We start from the raw sequence: 6,557 nt of genomic DNA on the forward strand, positions 1-6,557 counted from the left end.
AAATTATTTATTAATTAAACAAAATGAATATTGTAAGATTTGTTAATGGTAATTTCTGCCATTATTTAAACTTACATTGAATGAAATTTATTAGCCGACTTATAATTTAAATTTGCACACATATGCTAATTGCTGACTTTTGTCCTGTGCATAAACATTGTGTGCAAAAAATAATTTAAGTAATAAAATTATAATATATAATGATTATGATGGTCTATGGTACGAGCTTTTTTCGTAAGAGAGAAGATGTCTTTCGTTTTCTTAATAAAATTTATTTCATAACCTGTATTGTCATCTCGACTTCTGTTTTAACGTTACTGCTACGGAAATCCGTCACAATTGTATTGCAACTTCGGGCGCTAAAAAGTTCATTTTATTGTAAAAAAGATATGCGAGTGATTATAGGTGATGCACCGAAGTCAACGCAATTGTGAACGACCATGCGCGCCTGCTCGAATGGGCAACCCGCCGTACCGCTCTGTATCGTCTTGATACACCCTGTACATATTGTAAGATATTGCGTTAGATTATAAATTGCATCAGATTATAAGTTTCGTTGGAGCTTAAGTAAAGTCGCGTCATATGGCGTCATTGTTTTGCGTTCCTTCTTTCTGTAAAGAGCGTGCCCCTCATGGCGGGCGGCGTGCATGGCTGTGGTATCGGATATTCTATCCAAGGCAGGCGGTATGTTTCGATATTTCGCGTGTTCTGAGAATTCAAGAAAAGGCTCGATAGCGCCATCCTAATGCCACCCTTCGAACCGTTCCTAATCCGCGCCGCGCCGCGCCCCTACGAGTCGAAGCGAAGACGAGACGATCACGCAACAAACAGGTGACTCCGCGGACACCTGCCAATCATAAATCGCGGAATCCTATGTCAATCCGCGATTAGCGTACATCATCGGTTGATCGCTGGCTGCTCCGATCTTCCCTGTTGTCATGCTCCAAAGGGCAGAACGATTGTAACACAGGACATCGAGCCGATATCGTGTGTTCTCCGTGTTGCAAACCGGAGCAACGAACGCGATCTGTGCGTGAAACTCCGCGTTGCCAAACCAGAGCGATTTACCTCAGTACAAGACCATTGTGAGCCGATCGTCAAGTCACTCGCGTTCGTGCGTTACCACACCGGAGCAATTGCCGGACGGCCCATCCACTCGGCCGTCACGTGCACGAACTTCACAACGACGTACAGTGGGAGGAAACGACGTTTGACTCGGACAAAGCTCCTAATAGACATATTTATTCTGTAATCTTTATAGAAATGTGATTTTAATAACATATAAAGATACTAACTTATATAATAAATATATAAAAATCTTTCAAAAGCATTGTAGTCGCTTTTATTAGAAGAAAAATAGAAGTACAATGTTCAAAATTCTTGAGTATCATTTATAATCTATTTCTATATTTCCCATGAGTAAAAATGGAAATGGCAAAAATTGTATTCACTTCTAAATGAATAACAAAAAAATAATGCGTAGTCATCACTACGTGTAAGATTATGTTAACACAAATAAATAAACGTATTTGTAATTTGAAACTATAAATAACTAAAAAGTTAATGATTTCGAGAGAACAAACAATCCAGAAATATACAACATATTTAATTATACAACATTATATCTATTTATATTTAAAAAAAATTCTATGCCCATTTTCCTTCATATATATTATATAGGGGAGACCGGGGCAATTCGTGACAATACGAAAAATTTCCCGCGCGGATAACTTCTATGCATTTGCTGGTAGAAACCTGTATTACAGACCATAGATGGGTCTAATGGTCCTCTATATTAGAACAAAATTCGGTGTGCGTATCTACAATGTTTCGTTGTCAGTGGCGGAAAAAGTGTTTACCTCGTGTAAAAGTAAATTTTTGAATCCACGGATATTTTGTGTTCAATACGAAGCAATTGCTTCCAGATTTGAAACGGTAAGTTTTACTTGTTCACCTGGCATTTACACACACATGTGTAACGCAGGTTGCATGCATTTATTTCTTGTCTGGGTTTTTCGGACCACGAAAGATAAAAAATGACGCTGGGGCATTTCGTGACATGACCGCCTGGGGTAATTCGTGACACATTGCGTGAACAATCCTGGGAAAACGATGACGATATATGACATCCCTTCGATCGTCACCGATTCTTTGCCTTTAGCCACAACAAGTACAAACATCAGGGCCGGATTCAAAGCAGCAGGAATCTTTCCTTTCAATCCTGACGTTTTTGGTGAAATCGATTTTTTACCCGGTCAAGTCACTGATCGAGGATGGAATGGAGATGACCAACCACAGCCAGGTACCTCAACTGAAAATGATGTGTCAAGGGCCTCAAACAATCCCTTCGATCGTTTCCAAAAGCGGGCAAAAGGAAAGTCACGACAAGAGAACGAAAACGAAAGAGAAGTGCAATTTTGACTGACGCTAATGAACTCGATGCACTTGTTGACGAAAATGACGAAAGAGTACAAAATAAAAAAAAAGAATATAAGAATCAAGCTCCCCAAGAAACAGCCAGCTTGCAGAGGACGTGGACGCCCGAGAAAGGTCGTTACTCGCAGTTCGGAAAACGACGAAAGCGAAGCCTAACGATTTTTTGCCCTCCCTATTCCATTTAATGTACAATTTGATTAATAAAAACCTTTTTTGAGTGAGTAAGTGTACGTTTTGATATAAATCATGAAAATAGGACGAATTCGGATATTGAAACCCGTTGAAAGAAGAATTGTCACGAATTGCCCCGTGCCTTGTCACGATTTACCCCGGTATTGGGGCAATTCGTGACACGAGACAGAGTGAGGCATTTCGTGTTCTACTTTAAAAGTAATGTGATGAAAAGACACAAATAAATATTTTTTGAAAACTAGAAGGTTGCACGATAAAAAAACCGGCTGAAACGTATTTTTATCTCAAATACTTATCTCAGAAAAAATTCAAAACCAAAAAATGTCACGATTTGCCCCGGTCTCCCCTACTCATTTCATTTAATCATTACTCCGTCGCGTATGATTGCGTTTTTGTTTTTAAACAAAAACGCAAGCAGCCGCAGATAATATTTTTTTCAGATTCAAGCTCGTGGTTTAGGTCTTCAATTTATACAAATATTTTAGTGTTGGCTTACGTTGGCTCTTTTGTATGACACGAGACACTTATTAAATAGCTTTATAAATATAAGAAATAATTACTGAATGACTAGATTAATATTAATTCATTAAGAAGTAAATGTAAACGGTTGTATGAAGCATATATTAATAAAACTAAATGGAAAATAACTTATTTGCTTTATTTTTAAGGTTTTCATTAAAATTGAGAACCATGCAAATAGAGTATAATGCACTGGATATTTTCACTGCTTTTGGAACACTCACGTTTCAACCACGAAACAAAGACACGCAGGCTATATATGCAATAAGAATACATTCTTTTATAATGTTTGGACATTTTTGAATGTAAAAAATGTTAATATACTTTCGAATATAACATTTTATTTTTGACCTTTTGTCCGGCTTAAACGGCATTTCCTCCCACTGTGCGACGTGCTTCTCATTTTCGAGTGTGCTAATAAAGCCTGGCGGACATTGTTACGACGAGAAATGTGCATTTAGTGTTTCACGTCCGATCCCTGCATTCCGTATCCCTCTCGGGATAACACCAGCAGAACATATCATCACATATGTGTATAAGAAATATATATATTCTTATATATACATATAGGGGAGACCGGGGCTAGTTGTCACACTTTTCAAATACTGATTTTTAAAAAAATGTTAGCAATATTTTATAATGTCGTATACTACTTTATAATGTAGCTACATCCCTTAGGTGTAAGAAAAAAAATATTAGACTTGTATATATTTATACACAAAAAAGTTATCTAATTCTAAGAAAAACCGCGCAAATGTGACAACTTACCCCATACCCAGGGTTAGTTGTCACATGACTCTGGATTGATTGTCATGTATCTTTCATGTAGAGGAAACATACAACAAATAGTTCCTGTTTTAATATTTTATTAAAATTAGTGCCAGTTTTTGGTAAATTTAACTTAATAATATATTGCAGCATGAATTAAATAATAATTCTCATAAACTTTGTAATACTTTCATAAACTTTGAGTAAATAAAAGAATAATAATTCTCATAAACTTTGAATTCCATCTCATTTGAGACAACTTACCCTGAACGGTCATTTTGAACAAAAAAGATTATATTTATAAACTATGTTGCAATGACGGTTAACAAAATACAGGAAAAATGATCTAAAACTATAATATTTCTTATGACCAAAAAGAAATTACGACTAGTAATTCCAAAAACCAACAGAACAATAAAAATAAAGGCAAGAAAAATTTACTCATGACCTCCAATTTTTAAAAAGTGCTCGTAAATATCACATGCAATGTTTTTGAAACGAGCTATTTCGTACACCCGACTAACACGATAGGAGCAACCTACACTATAAAGAAGAACTCCACTCAATCTATTAAGTGAGATATAAGCTTTGTGACAACTTACCCGTGTGACTTCTAGCCCCGGTCTCCCCTAAATATACATATTCTTATATCTTTATGGTTTGTATAATGTCGGGACCATTTCGGAGATGCAATAACACATACCAGGACTTTTGGCACATGCTGGGTCCGACCCAGTAATTTTCTATATGAAAGGTAACTTATCAGGCCCGGTACTAGTTTATACAAAGATATGTAACGTAACAAAGTAGGGCCGTGTTTCCTTGTGAATTATAAGGACCGGTACCGGTAATTAGATATATGCAATGTAAAAACCCGGGACCTCCTTATCTGAACAATTTTACTGAATTAAGTTGTATCATCATTCTTTGGAGCATATTCATTCTTAAATATAAAATCCAAAATGTTTAGAGAGTCCAATCAAGCTGTTTATATACTTATATATATTTAGCACATAATGAATTATTTATTCATAATATTTTATGAATTTAAAAAGGAATAAGCATCAAGCTACTAAATGTACAGTGTGCTTTTTAAAATGCTATCTTTTACTAAAAGTTATGTTAAAAAGAAGTTATGTTAAATCATTGTTACTGCGTTGTGCTTGATAAAGTTGTAATTATAAATTTAAATTAGTCAATTTAATTAAAATTAGAATTAAAATAATTAACATCAATAAATAAACTAATCAATTAAAATGTTACGAGGTTCTACTTTTTGTTGTTACAGTAAAGAAATCGATTTCCATACAAACTTCTACGACGATACACTGTAGAAAAAAGTTTTTCGACTTCTTCGCTGATTTCATCGATGTAATAGCAAACAGCAGGACTCTGACCAGTTATACTTTTCGAATAATTTCATGTTCGGTTACTTGAAATTTTCAAATATTATATTCAGTGCATTATTTAAGAAAAAACGCATGAAAATAATGAAAACATAAGTAAAAATTATAGCTGAAACAAAACTTTTACTAGACGTATCGTCACATGCGAGGACCGATTTCCACGAAATAATGGATAATAGCATGTCCGACCAAATAAATTATTCCTCGACAAATTTTACGTATACTTCGCATAAGCTATATTTTACACAACGCATAATTTAGGGATTAAAAAGCGAAAATCATGGACTGCGAAATACCAAGAGATTACAGCCAAATCAAAGGTTATACTCTACGACGTATCGTTACATGCGAGGACCGTATTTATCGGTACAATGGTAAATAGCAGTCCCGCCCAGTTTAACTATTTCTCAATTAATTTTATCGTACGTTCGGTTACTTGAATCTTTGCAATATTTTACTCGGCGCATCATTTAGAGATTAACAGGTAAAAATGTTGGCCCACGAAATACGGACAGACTACAGCCAAATCAAAACTTTTACTCTAGGACGTATTGTTACATGCGAGAACCGATTTCTTCGGTGCAATGGTAAATAGCAGGACCGCTCAGTTTAAATATTTTTCAATTAATTTCATTTGTACGTTCAGTTGCTTGAGAACTTGCGATATTTTACTCGGTGCATTATTTAAGGATTAACACACGAAAATGTTGGATGTTGGCCCACGAAATACGGGCAGACTACAGCCAAATCAATATTTTTACTCTAGGACGTATTGTTACATGCGAGGACCGATTTCTTCGGTGCAATGGTAAATAACAGGACCGCCCAGTTTAACTATTTCTTAATTAATTTCATCTATACGTTCAGTTATTATTTGAGAACTTGCAATATTCTACTCGGTGCATTATTTAAGGATTAACACACGAAAATGTTGGCCCACAAAATACCGACAGGTTACAGCCAAATCAAACCTTTACTGAACGACATACACTGATTATGAGAAAAGAAATGTTCTGCATTTTAGTAAATATTGGTTTGCATACAACTGTGACCCCATTTACTAAAATAAAAAAAAATTTCCTTTTATACATTAGTACACGTGTATTTACTGAGAAAAAAGTATTCTAAAATAAAAAAAAAAACTTTCTTCTTTTTAATAAATAGAGTAACAGTTGTATGCAAACTAATATTTACTAAAATGCAGAATAATTTTTTCTCAGTGTATCATTAAATTTG

The 6,557-nt window shown here is 35.0% G+C and overlaps 1 long non-coding RNA gene across 1 annotated transcript; it reads left to right on the forward strand.

The window, feature by feature from the left end:
* Positions 1-1,689: 1,689 nt before the first annotated feature.
* On the forward strand, positions 1,690-2,657 carry LOC139776148 (uncharacterized). The gene is made up of 2 exons (XR_011719017.1): positions 1,690-1,935; positions 2,030-2,657. It is a non-coding gene; the product is annotated as an uncharacterized lncRNA (long non-coding RNA).
* Positions 2,658-6,557: the final 3,900 nt, after the last annotated feature.

This window comes from Temnothorax nylanderi, unplaced genomic scaffold (genome assembly GCF_030848795.1).
Source record: "Temnothorax nylanderi isolate EJ_2023f unplaced genomic scaffold, tnyl_v1.0 TNYL_tig0113_pilon, whole genome shotgun sequence".
In the NCBI taxonomy this organism is placed as follows: domain Eukaryota; kingdom Metazoa; phylum Arthropoda; class Insecta; order Hymenoptera; family Formicidae; genus Temnothorax; species Temnothorax nylanderi.